General features: G+C 28.7%; 1 protein-coding gene across 6 annotated transcripts in view; it reads right to left on the reverse strand.

Moving 5' to 3' along the window:
* The window catches only part of LOC118447777 (spondin-1), a 289,832-nt gene that overhangs the window by 244,390 nt on the left and 20,442 nt on the right, over positions 1 to 25,000 (reverse strand). The gene's annotated exons all lie outside the window — the stretch shown is intronic.

Raw genomic sequence — 25,000 nt, forward strand, 5'->3', positions numbered from 1 at the left:
TGAATAAGTTCTTCGATCTAAAAAGAATCACGATTTATTTTTATACTATTACTATGATCTATTTTTATTTAGACCGGAAGGAGACAAAAATAATCTAACGATTTTCATTTCGAAATCCTTTCCACTCTCTCTCTCTCTCTCTCTCTCTCGCTCTCTCTTTTAAATTACTTACGTTACTCTTTCAAGTAACATAAAGAATATAAAAACACACACATATATACACACATCAAATAATAACATAATAAATATTACTAGAAATTTAAATCAATAATTATTATTATGTATTTATGTGTATTAAAAGAAAGAAGATACACGAACACATATACAATCTGACAATCTTTCTCTATCTCTCTCCCTCTCACTCACTCAGTCAATCTTTCTATTTCTTATTCCTTCCTCTTCTCTCACTCTATCTATTTATTTTTTTTATTTATTACGCCGTTATTATTATTATTATTATTATTATTATTATTATTATTATTATTATTATTATTATTATTATGTATTAAAAACAAAAGGAAAAGGATAAAATATGAGAAAAACAGAAAGAGAGAGAGAGAGAGAGAGAGAGAGAGAGAGAGAGAGAGAGAGAGAGAGAGACATAGAGATAGAGAAAAAGGGTTTGAAGCAAAGAGAAATTTTATTAGTAGATAAGCAGGAATACCAACCCTCGGATATATATATATCTAATGGAGAAATATAAAGGGAATAATCGTTAAAATTCTGGAAACGCCGTCCTTTAAATCGTAATTAATATCCTCCTGTTACAGGGATATCTAGCCGTTAATCAAAATTTTATTCGTAGAAAGGATGAATCACATTAACTATGAGGATCATTTCTAGAACACACACACACACACACACATATATATATATATGTATATATATATACCTATATATATCTATATGTACATATACCTGCGCTCATGCTGGACCATTACGCAAATGGAATACGAAACTATTTGTCAATGGCTCGTTAATTATGCTTGCGGAAATCGAATGAATCTTTTAATGTATTAGTAGTACTTTATTTTCGCACTTATAAAAAAATTCTCCTATTTATAAAAAGATAATGAAAAGAAAAATATTAATTTTAAGAATATAAAAACAGAATTGCAAAATTTTATATCGAACAAAAAAAAAAAAAAAAAAAGAAAGAAAGATACATCTATCTACGTAATATCGTACGATTGAAGAAAAAAGGGAGGAAAAAAATTAACAAATGACGGGAAAACAAAAAAGATAATTAAAAACAGTACGTTAATCTTTACAATATAAAAATAATATTGCAATATTATTTTTCTATCTAATAAGAGAAAAAAAAAAAAAAAAAAAAATTGTGAAATGACAAAAAAGAATAATAAAAAAAAAAAATAAAGAAAAATGTTCCTTCGAATTTTGAATGATAGTAAAAACGAAACGTGTGGAAAAACGTCGACGCGAATTCGCAATTTGCGACAAGTTAAAAAGAGTTTCCATGATCACCGCACTAGTGGTGTGACACGGTTTCACGATATTTGGGTCGCACTTGGGTCTCTCTCTTTCTCTCTTTCTCTCTTTCTCACTCTCACTCTCTCTCTCTCTCTCTCTCTATCTCTCTGTCTCTCTCATCCGGGCTTAAAGTGTGCCTACAGAGTGCCTACACACTTTTGAGCTCTTTCCTTCAAACTGTTTTACACACGTCGTACCTTTCGTTCCCAAAACGCTTTCTCTGTCTCTCTTTCTCTCTCCCTCTCTCTCTCCCTCTCTCTCTCCCTCTCTCTCTCTTTCTACTTTATTTCCCCTTTTTATTTCTTTTTTTCTTTTTCCTTTTCTCCCTCAAGATTTATGCTAACTCCTTTTTTTCTTTTCTTTTTTATAGATATTCTACAATTATTACAAAATGTGTCGAACGATGTGAATATCAAAACAAAAAAAAAAAAAGAAAAAAAAAATAAATAAAATAATATTTATAATCAAGTATAAAAAAATATTTTCTACCTTATATAATAATTAATGTTAGAAATACTAATATGTATCTTCTTCGTTCATATATATATATATATATATATATACATATATATATATATATATATATAATAATGTACACAAATTATTATATTACTCATATAAATAACCTGTGTACATTAAAATAAACAATTCATCAATAGAAAAAAAAAAAACCTATGAGAACAGTTAGTTACAATACCTCGAAGAAAAAAAGAAAAAAAGAAGAGAGAGAGAGAGATAGAGAGAGATAGATAGAGAGAAAGAGAGAGAGAGAGAGAGAGAGAGAGAGAGAGAGAGAGAGAGAAAGAGAAAGAAGATAAAAAAAAGAATTTGAATGTACTTCGTAGAAAATGCTCCATAAAAAATGTTATCCCATAAACAAAGATAGCTTCCAAAATCAAACGTATTTCTCTCTCTCTCTCTCTCTCCTATCGCAAAAAAATGAGACAAAACATGTAAAAAGAAGAAGTAAAAGAAGAAAGAGGTAAAAAAAAAGAGATGGAAGAGAGAATGAAACAGAAAGAGAGTCGGGGTTGGGGGAAAAGAAAAAAAAAGGAAATGGAAGAGAGAGAGAGAGAGAGAGAGAGAGAGAGAGAGAGAGAGAGAAATGCGTCATCGAATAAACTACAATGGAAGTAAAAAATAGAGTATATTTTGTCTAGCAATAGCAACAAAGGCTATTGCCTTTCATCGTTCGGCTGCCTGCGTATCAATTTGTAGGCGACGCATTTTCGATGCAAGAAGACCGGGGTTTGGAATATACGTAAAAGGTGAAAAAGAGAGATAGAGAGAGGGAAAGAGAGAGACAGAAAGAAAAAAGAAAGAGAAAGAGAGAGAGAGAGAGAGAGAGAAAAAGCGCACGAAGTAAAGACGTATGGATACAGAAAGAGAAAGAGAGAGAGAGAGAGAGAGAAAGAGAGAATGAGAGAGAGAGAGAGAGAGAGAGAGAGAATGAGAGAGAATGAGAGAGAATGCATGTATGTACGTTCGTATATATTTCTCCGATACGAGAGAAAGAGAATGACAATGGATAGTCGAAGCGGTGAGCTTGCGGCTTCGCGTTTATTAAATCAACAAAAGCCTTGGGGATGGTTTTCAGACGTGAGTGGTACATCTGCTACAGAAAGCTTTTCATTGTATTTCTTTATCCCCACCTCTCCCAATCTCACCCACTTCCCCCGACCCCCTTCATTCACTCTATTTCTTTCTTTCTTTCTTTCTTTTTTTCTTTCTTTCTCTCTCTTTTCGTTCTTTCTATCATTCGTTAGAATATTCCGTCCTTCTTTTTCTCTTTCTCTTTCTACAGATTCAAGCATAAGTTTATAAACGGGCGCAAAAAATAAAAAGAAAAAAAAAGGAGGAGGAAAATGAAATAAATGATCCTAGGAGGATCTTCAAGTTTCTTTATCATTTTATAAAATCAATTATTATATTTCGATTCTACAATTACGCAGTAACCTTTGATTGCAAAAAAAAATTAATAAAAAAAAAATATATATATATATTTTTAGAGAGAGAGAGAGAGAGAGAGAGAGAGAGAGAGAGAGAGAGAGAGAGAGAGAGAGAGAGAGAGAGAGAGATGAGTACATATCGGGGGAAAATCTAAATTGCCTTTGTTATTGTTTTTCAAATCGTACTGTTTCGAATTCGTCAAAAAAAAAGAAAAAAAAAAAGAAGAAAAAAAGAAGAAAAAAAAACCAAGCAATAGAACAGGGAGGAAAAAAGGTACAAAAAAATTCGTAGAAAATGATTACACCAGAGAGTTGTACTCTCTTTCTCGAAACTTTTTTTATCTTTCATTTTTGTTTTCAATTTCACAAAATTGCTTGCAATTCTACAACCCCTAAGAGAAAAAAGGAAAAAAAGAAAGCCTTAAAAGGAAGTAAAATTAATTAATGGATTATCACGTAAGAACTTTTGTCCGATTCTGTATCTATCTTCTTTCTCTATCTTTCTTTTTCTTTTTTCCACTTCGTCAACCCTTCCCCATCCCTCCCCCACCCGCCCTTGCTCTCATTATTCCCCATTTTAACCTCACTTCCCCATATCTCGTAATTTCTTATTCACCCTTCTTTTTCACCACTTGTTTCTGTCTACAACCGACGATATGCAACGATGCATATTCAAAAGAAGATAACCCTCGACGACCTAGGTGATCTCTCTCTCTCTCTCCCTCTCTAACTATCTCTCACTCTCTCAAGCAATTCTCTGGATAATTATTGCGATTACGTATGTACCTTTTTAACAATTCACGAGTTAATCGATTATATATACTTTATCAAGCTCGGATATAATCGTTTTGAATTCATTTGGGAAATTAAGAATTGGATTCGTTTTACAGAATAAGACAAAAAAGAAAAAAGAAAGAGAAGAGAGAGAGAGAGAGAGAGAGAGAGAGAGAGAGAGAGAGAGAGGGAGAAGGAGGAGGAGGAGGAGAGAGAGAGGGAGAGAGAAAAGGCAAAATTTGAAGGGGAAAAAAAAAAGAGAGAAAAAAAATCTTATCGAGTGAATCTGTCGTTATCGTTATCGTTTTGACAATAATGATCGTCGAGAGCTTTTTGAAGTTCAAACAATTAAGTACAATCCATTTTGTATCTTTAACATTTTCGTTGTCACGAAGTTGAAAAAAAAAAAGATTTTTTTTTTTCCTTGCAGTTATCGAAAATTCAGTATCGCTGTTATAACAATCATTTTGGTTATAATATCATTTCATTAATAATGATTATGATCGATGATTAATAACGACGTGAAAAATAATTTGTCATAGTTATTGATAATCATTGTCACGATTAATAGTAATAATATCATTAAGATCAGTATCGATCGTAATTAAATGACGATCATCGAAATCTTTGAAATTGATAATGCGAAATGTATTATTTAATATAATAAATAATTTTTTAAAGTAAACGTAATAGATAATTTTTTCTGTATAGACAATGATTTTTTATCTTTGATGAAAAATTATTTATAAGTTTTGATCATTGTTGATAATAAAAAAAATAAAATAAAACATAAAAAAAGGAGCATAAAAAAAAATGATGTAACACGTTAATGCAAATTACAAAATTCAAAGAATAAAAAAGAAAATACATATATAAACATACAAATATATATATATATATATATATATATATATATATATATATTTCTCTTTTTCAGTTTACGAATTACAACAGCTGAATAAATAATTACGATCGATAATAATTCGAAAATGAGTTATGTAATAATTACAATACAATACAAATTGTGTAATAATACAATGAAATGATCGTACAACACGTCGAACGAAAATTTTTATTAACGTTTCGTTCATTCCCCTCCCTAACCCCCCTACCTCCCACACCGCTTCCTAACCAAACCCTTGTATATATCATCTTCATGAATCGTATATTATTATTCATAGGCATAAATGCGAACGATGCGACCAGGCATACAAGAGATGGCTTTTGTACCTGTTTACATCGCAGCAACGCCACAACAATCGATAATGTCGTTGGTTATTCTTGTGCTTTCTCACGAACGATTCTAATATCGATAACGTGATTAATAATAAAAAAAAAAAAAAAAATATAAAGAAAAAAAAAAGAAAAAAAAAAGAAAGAGAAAGAAAAAATTGTAAACAAACAAGAGTTCAATGACACACAAGCAAAAAAATGTAATATACATGTATACATACACATACAAGAATTATTTATAAATATTCTCTATTAATATATTCATTAATATCGTATATACTATATAAATAATTTACTCGTTTTTCGTAATCATTATATATATATATATAAAAATCCGAGAACGCTTTAATTCCTAATTATTAATTATAACAAAATTCATAATTACCCTTTAAAAAAAAAAAAATAAATAAAAAAAAATAAAAAAAAATAAAAAAATAAAAAAATCAAAATTAAATAAATAAATAAATAAAAAGGAGTTCATCGACGGTACAAATAAAATATTGAAGTTTTACGAAATAACAACAGTTTCTCTCTCTGAAAAAAAAAAAAAATTTTAATTACTAATGAAAAAAAAAAAAAAATTATCTAATACATCGACGATAAAAATAAAGTTATTCTTACACACAAAAGCCTGATCCTTGATGAACCATCTCGTATATTACTTCATAAATATATTCATTTTTTAAATTGTTATTTATACGTGCTATTTCTTAAAAAAAAATAAAAAAAAAATAAAAAATAGAGAGAGAGAGAGAGAGAGAGAGAGAGAGAGAGAGAGAGAGAGAGAGAGAGAGAGAGAGAGAGAGAAATTATGCGATACATTAAAAATATGAATAAACATATTTTTATACATATACTCGTTCTATTTATTCTCTCTCCCTCTCTCTTTTTTAATTATTAATTATTTCACATGAATTCGAAAAACGAGAATAAAACAAAAATAGAAAAAAAAAAAAGAAAAAAAGAAAAAAAGAAAAAAAAGAAAATACATCAGCAACGAAAATAAAATTGGAAAAATTTTGTCAGCCTAAAAAATGACTCGTATCTTTTATGCCATATTATAATATAACTTATATTGTATTAATAATATATATATATATATATATATACATACATATATATTTAACGAAAATAAATTTGATATGATAAAACAATCAACTGGGTCGATCAAAACAACGAATAACAAACGGATAATGTTGATCCAGAGTAAACTGAAGTGTTTCGTACGATGTTAATGAACTATTCGATCTAATGGCATGGAGGAGAACCCAAGGAACCCTCGTGATGCTAAGCTATTGCTGATTGGCACGCGTTAATCATTAGTTGAGACAGGGATTGTTCCGATAGGTCAAATGCCTACACGTGTATACCTAAATACCTATCTATCGTACGTGTATATTATATATATATATATATGTGTGTATGGGTGTGTGTACATATATACATGATGTATATATATATATATGTGTGTATATGTATGTATGTATATATATATGTGTGCACGTAAGTATGTTTATATGTATGTATGTATATATGAATGTATGTATACAAACGTTTCTAGTATGGCAACACATCTTGTATATGTATATGTATGAACCTATAATATGTACGGTATGTATCACTAAGAAATTGTTACAATTTTCTTGTTTTAAAATAATAAAAATACAATTGTAATTAATAATAATAATAATAATAATAATAATAATAATAATAATTATTATTATTATTATTATTATTATTATTATTATTATTAATATATATATAATATAATAATATATATTAATAATAATATTATAAATTAATATAAATAATAATTAATATTATTAATAAATTAATAATATTAATAATAATATTATTACTATTATTATTATTAAATAAAAGTATAATTAATAATATTATAATTCTAATTAATATTGTTATTAATTATATAATTATAGTTATAAAATCACTTATATTCGAATTTTATATAAAATATAATTTGAATATAATAAAATTGATGTAATTTTTCAAATTAAAGATTTATATTAATCAAAATTTTTATTTCATTTAACTTACAATTACCGAACTTGATTGTTATTTCATATGTATCCTAAAAATCTAATTATATATACATATTTTTTTTTTTTTTTTAATATAAATTACACTTAATATATACAAATAATTATACATATAATTTACTATATATATGTATACAATACTAATTGTAATTAAAATCTAATTATCTATAATATAATATAGTTTATACATTGTTTCTATTCTTACTATTATTTAATGTTTATCATATATTATTTACTATAATTGTAAACTATAATTATTTTCCGTAATAGTAAAATTTTCGTAACGTAAAAAAAAAAAAAGAAAAAAAAAATAAAGAAATAAAATTTTTTTTGTATCAGACACGACGAAAGAAAAAAAGAAAAAAGAAAAAAGAAAAAAAAAAAGATAAAAAGAAATACAGAATGACTTATAGGAGGGGAGGTGTTAATAATACAAGTTGTATTAAGTTACATGACTAATAAAATATCCCAAATAGAAAAAGACATAGAAAAACTATGAAAAGGGTGACTAAAAATTGCTCAACCTCTTTTTCAGTCTATGCCGACATCGTTTCCTCCCGTCAAGTGCTTCCTGTTATCTACGGTAAACGGATTGACGTGGGCTCTTCGAAAGGAAAACAAGCGATCGTTGATCAAAAGCAAACGAATTTCTAAAGTAAATCACTTTAACTCGAATATTCATAACAAATTAAATGCGAATGTAAAGAGAAAAAGAAAAACAGAAAAAAAAAAAAATTAATTTACGCAATAAATAAAATAAGAAATTATACGGCATCGATTTAAGGTTAAAAAAAAAAAAAGAAATTTAAAAGAAAAAAAAAAAAGGAAAAAAAAACCAAATAACGTCACATTTCATTTTCTAAATGATTCAATGAGAATACATAATAATGATTTTTTTAATAGAAATCAAAGTTATCTCTAAGATTTATTATCTAAAAAGGTTTTCTAACATTTAAAGTATTTTCAATTGAACATTTCTTTCGTCGTGGATATAACAAATAATGCTTTGATACCAGCTAAAATGTAGATTATTAAACGAAAATTTATTAATGGGAGGAAAAAAAAAAAAAAAGAAAAACATTATCCTCAAAATATAACGAACGATTAATATTATTCTTAAAATAATTTTCTAACATATTTGTGATGGATATCGACGAGTTAAATTAATTAAAGATACATACATAATAAACTTATAATAATGTACTTATAATAATGTACTCTTAACGAATTAATAAAAAAAAAAAAAAAGAAAAAAAAAAAAGAATTAAAATTATTTAATACATAAATATTACATACAATCCAATTTGATATTAAACAAAATATTCATGTGATTTTATTTTTTATAGGGTGTAATTTCTTTCTATATAATAAATTATAAATAGATTTTATATGATATATTACGCGAGAAGAATCTAATAATTTTCTATACATTTTAAAATACTTTCGTTTCTCTCAAAATTATATATATATATATATATATATATATATATATATATATATATATTTCAGAGCACTTTTGCCGCGAAGCTAAAGCGTACTTATGTAAAAGAATTTCATAGAAAATTGTCCGAAAATGGAACGGACTCGGTGCAGCTGACGCGAGGAATGTGAGAAAAAGTAAAAGAAAATTGAAAAAGAAAAAAGAGGATAAAGAGGAGAAGTAAAAAAAAAAATAAAAAAAAAAAAAGAAGGAAAAAAGAAAAAAGAAAAAGAAAAGAAAAAGAAAGAAGTGAAAAAGGAAAATGCATTTCTCCTACCGAAGAGAGAGAGAGAGAGAGAACGTAGCTTCTTCGTTCCTCGAGTCATCCGTAATGCCGACATTAATTATCGCGGCACGGTTTCCCGCCGCAACTACGAATTTCAACAAACGTAAAATGTGTCCCCGAATTACGTAATATAACGAAGAAATAATTTCAATCCAGGGAATAATAAATCTAATCTCTTTTGGAAAAGAAATCATTTGGGAAATGGAGAAAGTTCGAACGAAGTAAAATAAATCGAATAAATTTTGATATTCCTTTTCTCGTCGATATATTATTCTCCATTTTTCCGATCAAATTCGAGGTACATATATATACATATGTTTATATGTATATCAGTGTACACATTATATGTACAATTATATTTAATTATATACAAATATATACGACTATGTAAACAAATATACATATACATATATATATATGTGAGTGTGTATATATATATATATGTATTTACATGATATATGTGTACATACATACATACATACATATATATGCATATATGTAAACGTACGTACGTGCATGTATATAAAGGAACATATACATAATAAGTAAATGTATGCGTATGTATCGAACGTATAATATATCCATATATATACACGAATGTATTAGTTAAAATAATGTGTACGTGTGTGTGTATATACATTATATATACGTGTGTGTAACTAAAAATACACGAGAACCCTCTTTCTGTCTCGCTTCTTTCCTTCCGTTGGTCGGTTGCAGAACACACGCATACCACTTTCACGCATCTCTCTCTCTCTCTCTCTCTCTCTCTCTCTCTCTCTCTCTCACTCTCTTTAGACTATAAATAAAAAAGAGAGAAATAACAAGGAGCACGCGTACATACGTAAATACGTCGTGCGAGCGACCGTCTGAGCGTCTCGAGTGAAGAATAATTAGAAACTGCGCTCACTGCGCTGGTGAACGTCCAAGGGGAGAGAATGAGAAAGAGAAAAAAAGAAAGAGATAGATAGATAGAAAAATAGAAAGTAAGAGAGAGAGAGAGAGAGAGAGAGAGAGAGAGAGAGAGAGAGAGAGAGAGAGAGAGAGAGAGAGAGAGAGAGAGAGAGAGAAATTCTGACGGTGACGAAAACTTCTTCCCCTATCCATCCCCTTCCCTCTCTCCCGCCCCACCACCACCCTCCGCCATCCCATCCCATCGCCATTATTTTTAAATACGAAACAAGATTCTACAAATTCTTCTCGTTTTCTTTCTCAATGAATATATCCTTTATACGTCTATACGTATTTTTTTTTTTTCATGTATGTATGTGTAATATTTGTAAGAGAGAGAGAGAGTGAGAGAGTGAGAGAGAGGAAGAGAGAATGATCCGTGACAACGCAACAAACATGTCTCCTCCTTCTTCTTTTTTTCCCTTATCTTTTTCGATGTCTAGCGACGATACGAAAAAGCGCATCGATGTGCGAACTTTCACAAACTCTTCTCCTACAACTCTCCCCCCACCCTCCCCCACCTACCACCCCCACACTTACTACTACTAACCTTTTCTATTCCCATCTCCTACATCTCCTCTTCCATCTCCATTTTCTCCTTCTCATAGTCCTAGTATACACTCTCCACGCTTATACCACCGTCATCCCCCCTCCCAACCCCCCCCCACCCTATCACGGACCACTACACACTTGCGTCATATATGAGTAGGACGAAGGAGAGGAATGAAGAGGGGAGGATGATGGAGAAAAGGGATGGAGGATGGGAAGGGTAGCTCGAGAGTTCGCGAGCTTTCCTCGAGAAAATAAAAAGTATATTCTCTCTCTCTCTCTCTCTCTCTCTCTCTCGCGCATGAATTTGCGCGACGTTAAAAGAGAGAGAAAGACACAAAGAGAGAGAGAGAGAGAGAGAGAGATCACTTGAAAAAAACCGCTGCGGCTCTTCCGCGTCTACCGCCGCGCGCGAATACTACTTGCCGTCGAGAAAAAGCTTATTTGGTTTTGTTTTGTTTTGTTTTGTTTTGTATTGTATTGTTTTTGTTTGTTTTTTCTCCCCACTCCCTCGCCCTCGCTTTGTTTTAAATTGTCGTTCTTCGTGAGAGAGAGGTAAATGGAGGGAGGGAGAAAGAGAGAGAGAGAGAAAGAGAGAGAGAGAAACTTCATGTTCCTTCTTCTTTAAATCCATTTGCTGGTACTTTTTTCTACTCCACCCACCCACCCACCCCCCCTCCCAGCACCTTCTTTTCTCTTTCATTTTTTCCCAGTCTTCCTTTCTGACCAGATATTTGAGATATTTTTTTTATTCGCGAAATAAATAAAAAAATTTTTTTGATATTATCGCCCCTACCATTTTTTTTCGTCTCTATACGTCCAAGAATAGAATAGTTCTGTTATATTGTTTTTTTTTTCTTTCTTTCTTTCTTTCTCTTTTTATCTAGTTTTCTTTTTTCTTCTAAATTATCACCCGGTTGAATTATTATCCTACTTGCACCATTATTAATGGAATACGGAAGAATAATATACGTTGTGTAAACGTTGAATACCCATTCAGGGGATCGTTGAAAAATGATAATAATCGTAATGTATTAATAAAAAAATAGTACTTTTTATTAATAGCTTTTATTATAACTCTTAGATAAAGTTTCAATGAAATGATAAAGAAGACTAAAATTAATTTATATTAAAAGTTCATTTGTAAGGATACATATATTCACTGTGACATATTTCTTCTCCTTTCTTTCTTTTTTTTTTTTTTTTTTTTTTTTTTTTTTTTTTTTTTTTTTTTTTTTAATCAAAAATACATTATTATTATTGTCTCATTATTATCAATTTTTTTTTGAAAATTACTATTATCTCATAATTAATTATTATCTGATTAATTATCTTTTAGTTTTATTAAATTATTATTATCTGTTATTATTATTTTTCGTATTATTAAGAAAGATAAGAAATATATGTTCGTAGAAAAAAAAAAAAAAAAAAAAGAAAACAATAAAGTGAATTATTAAAAATATTTTAGGCATCACTTATAGAAATAAAAAAAAAAAAAAGAAATAAACAAAAAAGAATAAAAACATAAGATAATCTACTTTAATATATAATTAAAATATAACATTTGTTATTTTATTTTATTACTTACTCGTAACAAAATAAAAAAAAAATATATATATATATACTGAAAAAGAAAAAAAAACACGATTCTTTTCATTCCTAAACGAAAAAAAAAGAAAAAGAAAAAAAAGAGAAGAAATAAAAAAAATATTAATAAGATAATAATAATTTAATACTAAAATAAAGTTAACTAATGGGATAGTAACAATTTATTTTTTATTAAAAAAAAATAAGTAAATAAAATAAAGAGAGAGAGAGAGAGAGAGAGAGAGAGAGAGAGAGAGAACCGGCCAATTCGATCAAAGAAAAAAAAAAAAAAAAAAAAAAGAAAAAAAATGCATACGTAAGTATGTACATGGATACATAATGTTAATATATACAAGAAAACTAAAAACACTATCGGCAAGTTTTATGTATCGAGATTAGATACTGTAAGAGATAACAAAAAAGGTTAGATAGAACGGTTTATTGTCGAACCAACCCTACCACTACCCCCACCTATCCACCAACATCCTACCAACTTCGCCATTCTTTCACTCGTATTCGCGAAACCCTAGAAGCAGGAATTTCTCCCCTTTAAACTACTTCGAAATTAATTTAAAGGGCGCTTCTTCCTTGTCTCGTGCTTACCTCCCCCACCACTTCCCACTTCCTCCTACTCCTCACCCTTTCTGTTCTTCATCTTTACGAACGACGATAGAAAGAGGATGAAGTTTGAATTTTAAAACAACGATCGCTGTACAATCACTCCTCCCCCCCCCGCCACCTAACCCATCTCTCCATGGATATTTATTAAACGACATGAGAGGCACAGGAATTTTACTTCTTTCGAGTCATAAAATTTTTATTATCGTTTTTATTTGGTGGATATTTTTATTTGTGTCAGGGTGGGGCGAAAGAGAAAGAAAAGGGGTAGCTGGAGGGGGATAAGGTAGGATGAAGTTGAAAACTTTTACATTTCACAATGAAATATAAAATTGCTCGATCATTTCATATGGTCGTCGTAATGTCGTCTGTACGGTTGATATATATATATATATATATTTTTTTTTTTTTTTTTTTTTTTTTTTTTCATAAATACTTATTTCATAAATAGGCATAACATCATGCTTTTATGATTTTTTTTTCTTTTTTTTTTTTTTCTTATAGACATATTTCCTTTTTCTTTTATATCACGTTGCATCTTAGCACATTTTTATTTTTATTTTTATTTTCATTTTTATTTTCATTTTTATTTTCATTTTTATTTTCATTTTTATTTTCATTTTCACTTTCATTTTGTATATTAACTTTTTAACATCAGCAGAGCTTATAATTTTTATTAGATAATATTTATAGGATTATGTATATATAAAATTAATTCTCATATTACGGATAGTTTAATTTAATTACGATATAAATGACTATAAAAGACGGATAATTAAATTAACAATGAGATAATAACTTATTGTCAGTTTTCTAGTTATTCAATGTAGTAATATATATATATATATATATATATATATATATATATATATATATATAATTAATTTAAAAATCATCAGACCAACTACTTCTAATTAATTAAATAGTTTCTCCTTAATGATATAATTTGTTTACATTGCGATTCACGAATTCTATTCACGAGAAATAATAAATTAAATATATTATTTAAATAGTCAACGCACGTTTAAGAAATTGTCCTTTTTGTTTTCTTCTCATTTAGAAGACGAAAATGGACGTCGTAGTTACCATAGTCCCTTAATCGCTAAAACTCGTTGGCCAACCCCTACCATCTTCTCTCTCTCTCTCTCTCTCTCTCTCTCTCTCTCTTTCTTTTTCTCATACCCCCACGACCAGACACAACCCACGTCTTGCACAGCCCACGTCTCGCGCCAAATTCAAATTCCTTACGAATTCGAGAAACTTCTCGAGGAACTATTGATCGACTAAAGTGTCCGACTCCAAACAAAAGAAACTCCCTTCCAAGTAGTCGTTCACGAACTTACGGTCTGTCCCTCATGTTTCTTAAATGCCTACTTAAATCACTTTTTAAATGCTCTTTGAATATTTTCTTTTCCTAGAGACTCTCCTGAAATCTATTAAATTTCTATTCTATGGAACGAGCGAAAAGGAAATAAAAAAAAAAAAAAAGAAAATGACTATAAAGAACCTGATTATATATACATAGAGATATACATACATATGTGTGTGTGTGCGTGCCCATATATATATATATATATATATATGTATTTATGTATATCTATATATATTATAGTAATAATTGACAGATTGAATTTATAAAAAAATTTTATTTTTATATTTAATAAAAAATTTTGATTAATTTATTTGTGTATATATATATATATATATATATATATATATATATATAACAGTATCTAAGTATAGGATATATTATAAATAGAAAAGATATATTGGATTAATGTTTAATTAATCCAATATAAAAGTATTATTTTTACAGAACATTTTTTTTCCCTATCAAAATTTGTCCACCCTAATCGAAAATATATTTGTCTTCTTTTTTTCCTGCTTTAAACTTAAAATTTGACAATTAAATTCACGATATTATCCATTGAAGATTTTTTGGTTTTAATTATCTACAAAAAAAAAAAAAAAAAAAAAAAAAAAAAAAAAAAAAAATTCACTTATGAAATTTGTCGATGTTATCTAACGAAAATTTTCTATTAAATTTAACGATATATTTACGATTGAACAATTTTTTTATTCTTTTGTTCTATTATATATTAAATATATATATATTTTTTTTTCTCCCCCCCCCCCTTCCCCACCGTCGAAGATATTTCTAATTAAACTTTTTTACGAAAAAATAACCTAAGAAATAATCAATATTTGACGACGAAAATTTTCCATTAAATTTTTTCTACACGAGTATATCCCATTGAAGAAGAAAAAAAGAAAAAAAAAAAAAAAAAAAAAAAAAGAAAGAAAAAAGAAAAAAAAATTGAAAAATTCCTATTAAATTTTCAATATAATACTATGACATTTTGGAGGGAAAAAAAAAAAGAAAGAAAACTTCGATCGAATCTTCGATATTTATCTATCGATATTTTCAACTTGAACAAAAAAAAAAAATTCTTTCCACATCGTTCTTCTATCCATCGACATATATTATTATCTATTGAATATATCTTATTACATATTTTCCATTGAATTTGTTCGAATGAAAATATCAGATCAGTTCAAAAGTTCGTGCGCATTTTTATTAGTAGCATACATGTTACTAATGCGCACGAACTTTTGAACTGATCTAATATAACGATGATACTTGTTGATCAGATTCCAATTGAAATATAGAAAGAAAGCAAATAGGGAATTAATTAATTACGTGCAACGAGAAAGAACAAAAGGCCGAAAGGAAAAGAGCTTATCGTTGATTCCTCGCAGAAAAGGGGAAAAAAAAGAAGAGAAAGACAGAAAAAAAAATAGAGAGAGAGAGAAAGAGAGAGAGAGAGAGAGAGAGAGAGAGAGAGACGAACAGATAAAACTACAGTGTTCACGTACATCATGGAACAGATAGTAGACGAACTAAGCAGAGGTGAATTCACGCAAGTGCGGGACATCATAAATAGACAGGAACTGCAGGACTTTTATCCTGTATCCCTTCAGGACCCTAGCGACGGCTGGAGAAATCCGGAAATGTCCTACGTGACCGTCGACGTTTTTACTTCAATCTCGACGTCCATAGAGAGACAGGACAAAGACAGAGGAAGAAAGACAGGCATACAGACATGCACACACAAACGTACACACAGACACGCACGCATGCATACATGCATGCATACACATACACGTACACACACACACACAAATATATATATATATGTATGCTCAAAGAGGGTAAGCTAGCTCGAAAAAAAGGGAGGAAAAAAGAACACGAAGAAAGGAAGAGTAAGAGGAACTCCGTGAGTGTGTGCTGAGAGGGAAATAGTGACGGCAGAGGATGTAGAGAAAGAAAAAAATCGAATTAAACCAAGCATCCCTTCGTTACAGAAAAAAGAAAATGAAGGGAAAAAAAAAAAAAAGAAAAGAAGAAGAAAAGAAAATAAAAGGCGAAGAGAGAAGAAATACGACGTAAAGGGAATAATAGAAAAAGATTAAAAAAAGAAAAAAGAAAGAGAGAGAAAGTGGGAGAAAGAGATAAAGAAGAATTTTATATTTATTCGAAATAATAACGATATGCTTTGAAACAATTATTAATGAACGAACAAGAGATAGATTATTCATGTCTAAGGATCTAATTCAATATTAAATATTAAAATACACGTGTGTGTGTGTGTGTGTGTGCATTGTGTGTTTGTTCGTCTAAAATAATCTGCTGACGTTACGTTTATATAATTAATTATATGTATATGTATATGTATATATATATATATATATATATATCATTTTCAAAAAAATATTAAAACAATGATAACCTATTTATAAAAGAAAAAAAGAAAAAATCAAATTATCACATCTATTAATAATATCTATTAATAATTTGTTTTTTTATTTATTTAGTTATTTATTTATTTATTCCATATCTAATTCCAAAAGCAGAAATTACACAGTCCGAAATTATACTCATAAATTAAAATAAATTAAATTAATGTTGAGTTGGTTATATATTCTGATAACTAATAAATATAATTAAAAAATTATCTACATAGTAATAATGAAGAAATAAATAAACAAACAAAAAAATAATAAGTTGGTTCTATCTAATTCTATTTAATTCTATTTAATTCCAACGTTAAAGCCATAAAGAGAAAGAGAAAGAGAGAGAGAGAGAGAGAGAGAGACAGAGAAATCATTAAAAAAAAAAAAACACTTTTTAAAAAATACACAAAAGTAACGAATAACTTCTCCAATAAAAAAAAAATAAATAAATAAATAAAACTAAAAAAAAACAAAAAGAAACAAAACAGAAGATACAAAAAAGAAAAGAAGAGAAAAGACAATGAAATTCCATTCTAATTTCAAAAGCACATGGTGATGTCAAAGAAGACATTGAAAAAAAGTAAGAGAAAACATTTTAATTCCAACAGTTTTAAATGGTAATGCTAATAACGTAAAAAAAAAGAAAAAGAAAAAGTAAAACAAAAGGGGGAAAAACGAAAGAAAGTAAAAAAAAAAAAAAAAAAAAAAAAAAAAAAGAAAGAAAAAAAAAAAAAAGAAAGAAAAAAAGAAAAGAAAAAGAATCAAATTTCATTCCAATTCCAATTCAAAACAGATTAAAGGTTAATACCAATGACATTAAAAAAGAAAAGAAAAGAAAAGAAAATGGTGGAAATCAAATTCCATCCTAATTCCAATGGGGCCCGGATTAAATGGGATTGTGGTAATGACATTTAAAAAATAAAATAAAATAAAATAAAATAAAAAATAAAATTCCATTTTAAATCCAATTAGCGGGACAGATCATAAATGATAATGTGCAGAAATTTAAAGAGAAAAAAAGAAAGAAAAAAGAAAAAAAAGAAAAAAAAAGAAAAATAACCAGAAAGAAAAAAAGAACAAGAAGACAGAAGGAAGAAGACAGAGAAGAAGAGAAAGAGAAAAAGAACAATGACAAAGAAAAAAGAAAAAAAAAATGGGGGAAAGAGGGAGGAAACAGATGAACGAATGCCTTATGAGTTAGGAACGAACCGTTTATATAGAACGAACGGATTTTACGAATTCCCTTTATAACGAAGGTTGAAGATAAGTTTGGTAGGGTTACATAGAAGGTTTAGAGGTTGAACTGTTGCGGTAGCCGTTAGATGAGTTTTAGGATGCCAGGATGTGAATTCCATTCCATTAGTCGAACCGTTAACGTTCGAACGTGCTTGCCCATCCGTATACCCAGAAATATATACAAACGAAAAAGCTTTTCCAACGGGAATAAAGTTCGGCTTGAAAATTCAAGAAAAGTCATTTGAGGTTAAGGGAATGTATCGAACGTGAAAAGGGTTAAAGGATAATATAACGGAGAATTGTAATAGGGTGTATCGAAAAAGAAATTGGGTAGGACGAATGAACTTCCATAAAAAAAAAAAAAAGAAAAAAAAATCCCTAAAAGATTTTAGATTGAGTATATTTCGATCTTGTACGTTTCGTCATCAATAACACGTATAAAATTATATGACAGAACGGAGATCCAATCTAGACATTTTTTACTTATTTAATAACAATAAGATTGATAATAATGATAATGATAATGATAATAATAATAATAACTTTTAATTACACTTCTAAAAATATTATCTTCAAACTTTATCGTATTTGATATTATTCAAATTGGAATTAATTATCTGTTTAATTATTATTTAATTAATATGTTAATAGTATTCATATATATATATATAATATTTATAATATTAACATATAATATAATTGAAATTATATATATATTTATATATGTGTATGTATAAATTTGTTAATTGGTAGATACATTGTCAATCGTTTTAAATTTATTGATAAATTATTACGATAAAAATATGAATTTAAATCAAACGATTTATAAATATTATCATGTTATCCATTGTATTCCAATTAATTCTTCGAAATTATTTACAAATAAATATATTAATATTTGTATAAAACTTCATCGATCATTGATATTTTTATTATATCGTAATGACAAAATGCGTGTGCGTATATTAATAAACATTTTTAATATTCTTTAAATATCCCGTCGATATAATTCAAATCATGACTGACGTAGCAACGAAAATTTTTCATTTAAACGAATATAAAATATTTATTTTTCTTTAATTGCCTTTAAAAAAAGAAAAAAAAATAAATAAAAAAAAAAAAAAAATAAAAAAAAAGAAAAAAAAAAGTGTTCTGAAATTTCCCATGTTACAAATGCTAAATCCTCTCTCTCTCTCTCTCTCTCTCTCTCTCTCTCTCTCTCTCTCTCTCTCTCTCTCTCTCTCTCTCTCTCTCTCTCTCTCTCTCTCTCTCTCTCTCTCTCTCTCTCTCTCTCTCTCTCTCTCTCTCTCTCTCTATCTCTATCTCTATCTCTCTCTCACATCACCACACTACCATCATACCCCTAAATTTATCCTTGAAATACGAATATTTTTTCGAAAGAAACTGGAGAAAAAAAAAACCTATTTTATTTGTATGCAAAACGAATGTAGAAGATAGGAAACTCTTGGACGTTTATTACGTTCGTTTTCCTTCTCGGTTGTTCGTAAGCGATCGTTTCCTGAGAGATACGCGTTCGCGACGAAATCGTTAAAACCGTTCGTGAATCTAATCTAGAAGTTGTAATGGCACCGGTAACGATTCATCTCATAACCATTACCTACTGCTCCTTCCCCTTCACCATCATACCGCGATACCAACCAAACTCCAAAACTCCAAACCACCGGCAGAGCTCGTTGCTCCATTCTAATCTTTTCTTTTGTTCTTCTTTCTTTTATTTTTTTTTGTTTTTGTTTTTTTTTTTCTTCTTCTTAATAATAATCTCAAAGCAATCTCGCGTGTTACATTACATTATACATTTGCAAAAATTAATCGCGATATAATTTTCGATCGTTTCTTACTTTTTCTTTTTTTTTCCACTATTGGTATACTTGAAAAAAAAAAAAAAAAAAAGAAAAAAAAAAAAATACAGTCGTTTTCTAACTTTTATAATTCATAATATCGCAGAGATCATATCTAAAGCTTTTCAGCATTCTACTTTAATTTATTGATTGTAATCCTTTTAGAAAATTTTCAACCCATACTTCATAGGGATTATCATAAATAGAAATGGAACGTATATATATATACATATATATATATATATATATATATGTATAAAGTGCAGAATTTAAACGCATAACGACAAATTCGGTCGAAATCTCTCTGTTCGGTTTGCTATAAAAATCGTAAAGACTATGATCACCAAAGTTACGATCGTCGGGTGTGCTTCGTACGATCACGGTTAATCCGATTTAAAGGATCCGATATTGTAGAATAGAATATATGTATATATAACGTGAATTTGTGTAACATTATTGATAATTTCGACTAAGCAAGCAATTATAACCGCGATATTTTATCGAATGAACATTGATTAACAATGAATATAATAATTCATGCTTCATACATACATATTAGATTTTATTTATCGGATTGAAAAAAAAAATAATAATAATAATAATAATAATCTTTTTTTTTTTTTTTTTTTTTTTTTTTTTTTTTTTTTTTTTTTTAAGTATAAAATCTATACATAAAATTACATCGTATCGATCAACCTATATTAATTCTTTAGATATTAATTATTAAAATTAAATGAATGAAAACGGACATTATATTTCTCAACATTTATATTTGCAAAAATGCGAATAATTCACTACTCGTTATTCCTTGACCATTACCAACTAATTTCTTTTTAAATATGAAAATTTATACAAGATTTTCTGATATATTCATTTAATATATTATCATTAAAAGGAAATTCGATCGCATTATACGAGTATATGAATGATATAATTAATTGTACCAAAGTACAATTGTAAATGCGAGATTTAACAAGATAAAAGAAAAATAAAAAATAAATAAATAAATAAATGAATAAATAAATGAGAAAAAGAAAACCGAGAGAAAATTATTCGAGATACATCAGCTAATGACTAGTTTTTTTTTTTTTTTTTTTTTTTTTTTTTTTTTTTTTTTTTTTTTAATGAGAAAGAAAGGAAAAAAAAGAAATAAAAAAAGAAAAGAAAGAAAGAAAAAAGGAAAAAAAGAAAAAAAGAAACAAAGAATATCAAATGTAAATAAAATTATTCGACATAAAATTATCAATGTATTAAACTCAATCTGACATTTACTTTCGTCACATGTATAATTTCAAAAAATAGATATTATTATCATCATCAAATAGATTATATTTCGTTTTGTTACTTCATCATCAAACACTCACATGAAAACGAATCTACCGAAATATTATCAATAAAAAAAAAAAAAAAAAAAAAATTACCGATCAATTCTATGACTATATATAAATTCACAAACATAGATAAATTCACAAACATATATACATACACATACATACGCACGCACACACACACACACACACATCTATTTTTTTTTCTTTTTTCTTCAAAAGAATTCCAAAAACAAATTCGTTCTCTCGACATTCCAGGGTTAATCTAAGCAAACTTTGAACGATGGGAAGGAAGAAGTGAAGCGTCTTATTCTAAGAGCACGAAATGGAATAGCGAGAGAGTGAGAGAAAAAGAGAGAGAGAGAGAGAGAGAGAGAGAGAGAGAGAGGGAGGGGGGGAGAAATACGAAGAAAGAGAGAAATGACGAAGAGAAAGAGGACGAAAAAGTAGTAGTGTCGCGTAGCTAAGGGTCGGTCTTACAAAACTGAGAAGATAAAAGGAGTCACCCTGTGAATGGTAGAGAAAGTACCTATCCACCCTTCACTCTCCCCCCCTCCCTATGCCATCACTGATCCCTCATCCCACTTTCTTCTCACCCTCTCTCTATCTCCCTCTCTCTCTCTTTCTCTCTTCTCACGCTCTCTGTATTCGCATTCTCCGCATACTCGAGTAGCTTTCGACGCGAAATAAAAGGACAGAAAGAGAAAGAGAGATAGGAGACATTGGCATAAAGAGACGAGAAAAAAAAAAAGGACAGAAAGAGAGAGAGAGAGTGAGAGAGAAAGAGAGAGAGAAAGATGAAGATAGAGAATTTCTTTCCCGACATTGGCTACGAATCGTCGAAGGTAGTAGCTAGCAGCGGTAGCAGCAGCAGCAGCAGCAGCAGCACCACCACCAGCAGCAGCAGCACCAGCAGCAGCCTTCACCGAAATTCAATTTCGGCATCGAGTTGCTTTCTAATTCGAATTTGAGGTCTCGCATGGAACGTGCCCGAAAGAAGAACGGTACGAGAGGTCTGAGAGACTGAAAGAGAGAATGAGAGAAAAGGGAAAAGAGAAAGAGAAAAAGAGAAAGAGAGAGAGAGCAAGCTATGTACACATATATACATACGTACGTACATATAAATGCATGCACACATATGCACACATTCACGTGTGGGTATATATATGCATGTATGTATGTATTATATATATATATATATGTGTGTATGTGTGTGTAGTATTCTGTAGGATTTATTCGACTCGAATTTGAAGAGAGGGGGTTGGAGAGAGAGGGGAAGAGAGTGGGGGAGTGAGAACGGGTGGAAATGTTCGGTGTCCCGCAAACGCGGAACCGAAAGTGCAAAACTATGGAGACTTACGAGGCGAGAAGCGGATTTATGGAGAGCAAGAAGAGAAAGAGAGAGAGAGAGAGAGAGAGAGAGAGAGAGAGAGAGAGAGAGAGAGAGAGAGAGAGACAAGGGAGGGGGGAGAGAAGAGAGACTCGCGTGCTACCTGACTACTTCTCACTATATATATATACACATACATATATATGTAAATACATATGTGAGTATGAGTGCGTATGTAAGGGGACGACTGAAAACATTTCAAATTCGCATCAACCTCAACCATTGCACTTTCTACTAGCTTTCTCCCCACTCCCACCCCTACCCCTTCTATACTCCCCTTCTCCTATTCCTCCTCACTTTTGCACTGTCCCACTCAACCCAACGAGCTCCGATAATTCTAAACTTCTCCAATTACTCTTTCTCGCGTTCCATAGGACACTGGATGTCTCATTAGGTTAAGATTAGAAGTGAAAAATATATAATTAATATATAAAATATATATATTTATATACATATAATGGGATTAGAAAATTAAATCGAAATTTACGTTTGCACTGTTGCGTTATAATTTATACATTTTTTTTTTTTTTTTTTTTTTTTTTTTTTTTACACTGTTGTGTTATAAATTAAAACATTTTTCTTTTCCCCTTTTATCAATAATATCTAGAGATAAACGAATTCTTTTCGAGTAATATTAAATCAATTTCGTATTACAATAGATCATAATTATAACAATTAATTTTCTAATTCATCGTAAATATTGGATTTTGAGATTTAAAAAAAAAAACGGATGAAATACCAAGAATAAAAAAAAAAAAAAAAGAGAAAAGACCACGAGTGACTAATACACAGCCCATGAATCTTTTCTTATCTAAACTCTTACCTAAACTCCTTTCTAAATTCTTCTTTGGCGATCGACCAAGTGAACGCATTTCGCATCGATCTAAGGTCAAAAATCTTAAATTTGCCCTCGCCATAAATACGTTACACCAGATACAAAAAAAAAAAAAAATGAAAAAGAAAAAAAAAGTACAAAAGAAGAAAAATGAAAAAAGAAAAATAAAAAAGGAATAAGATTGAGGGGAGAAGGGGAGGAAGATGTAACATACACATCTATATATATATATATTCATACATACATATATGTATAGATGTAAAGACGAAAGCTATTCTCGCGTTCGCAGCAAACATAAATAACAGTATGGCCCTACCATTCATACCGATTTATGGCTTATCTAAGCGTTCCCTGTACTGAGGCAAGCACAAGCGTTCTAAATTCCCTACATCGATATTTCTTCCTATTTCTTCACCGTGAAAACTATATGAAATATTTACCTTACATATTATATGTTTATATCTAAAACGTTCGTCTTATCATTTCAAAAGAATATTCTAATGGAATATATATTTCAATTTGTATATTTAATATGAAAGAATATATATATATATATATATATATATATATATATAAATGTATCAATAAAAATTCGTTCGATATGTTCATCAACGATAAGAATGAATTGTTTAAAAGAAGAAGAAGAAGAAGAAGAAAAGAAAATTTTTTAATTCTGATATTACTTGACAGATAGAAAAAATTTATATCCAATCCAATGAATTATTATATCTATTAATAAAATTATCGATCGATAAAAGTGAATTATTTACGAAGGTATAATAATTGAGCTTGATTTTATTTTCATAGAAGAAAAAAAATTTAAACAAAAAAAAAAACAGAAAGTAAAAGATAAATTTATTTATAATATATATATATATATATATATATATATATATATATATATTAATTAACATGTTCATATGGAACCATAGAATATCTATTTAAATACAATATAACATTTCTTATAATCGAAAAAATATATTCATATATATATATATATATATATATATATATTTTTTTTCACAATATAAATAATAATAAAAATGTTATAAAAAAATGCAATGAAGTTTGACCAAAATATTCCCTACGATTGTCCCTGAATATTTAACCGAGGCATTTTAATAAACGTCCAAAATGATGTATCACTCGGTTAGACGGTGGTGATGATGGTGACGGTGGTAGGAATACCACCATGAATATAACGTGTCTTGATCGTAGTATATAGTATAAACGCTCATGTGTTTCAAACGCTATATAGACGCAGTTGACAATATTGCACGATTAAAGCAACGCTTTACTCTGGTAACTCGTCCTTCGATTTCAACGACAAAATTTCACCATAGATTAATAAACCTACTATTTGAGGTATCTGTTTATTTAAAATGGTATGCGTACCTATATATCAATATATATATATATATATATATATATATATATAATATGATATATGATCTATATATTATTTAAGACAAATCAATATTTCAGATATAATTTTTGAAAAATATTTCGTAATAATAATCCCAACAATAATAATAATATTAACATGATAATAATCGTATGAGATTCTGAAAGCCTAACAAAT

The sequence above is a fragment of the Vespa mandarinia genome, chromosome 3, assembly GCF_050613455.1.
Source record: "Vespa mandarinia isolate Hongniang chromosome 3, ASM5061345v1, whole genome shotgun sequence".
Lineage (NCBI taxonomy): Eukaryota > Metazoa > Arthropoda > Insecta > Hymenoptera > Vespidae > Vespa > Vespa mandarinia.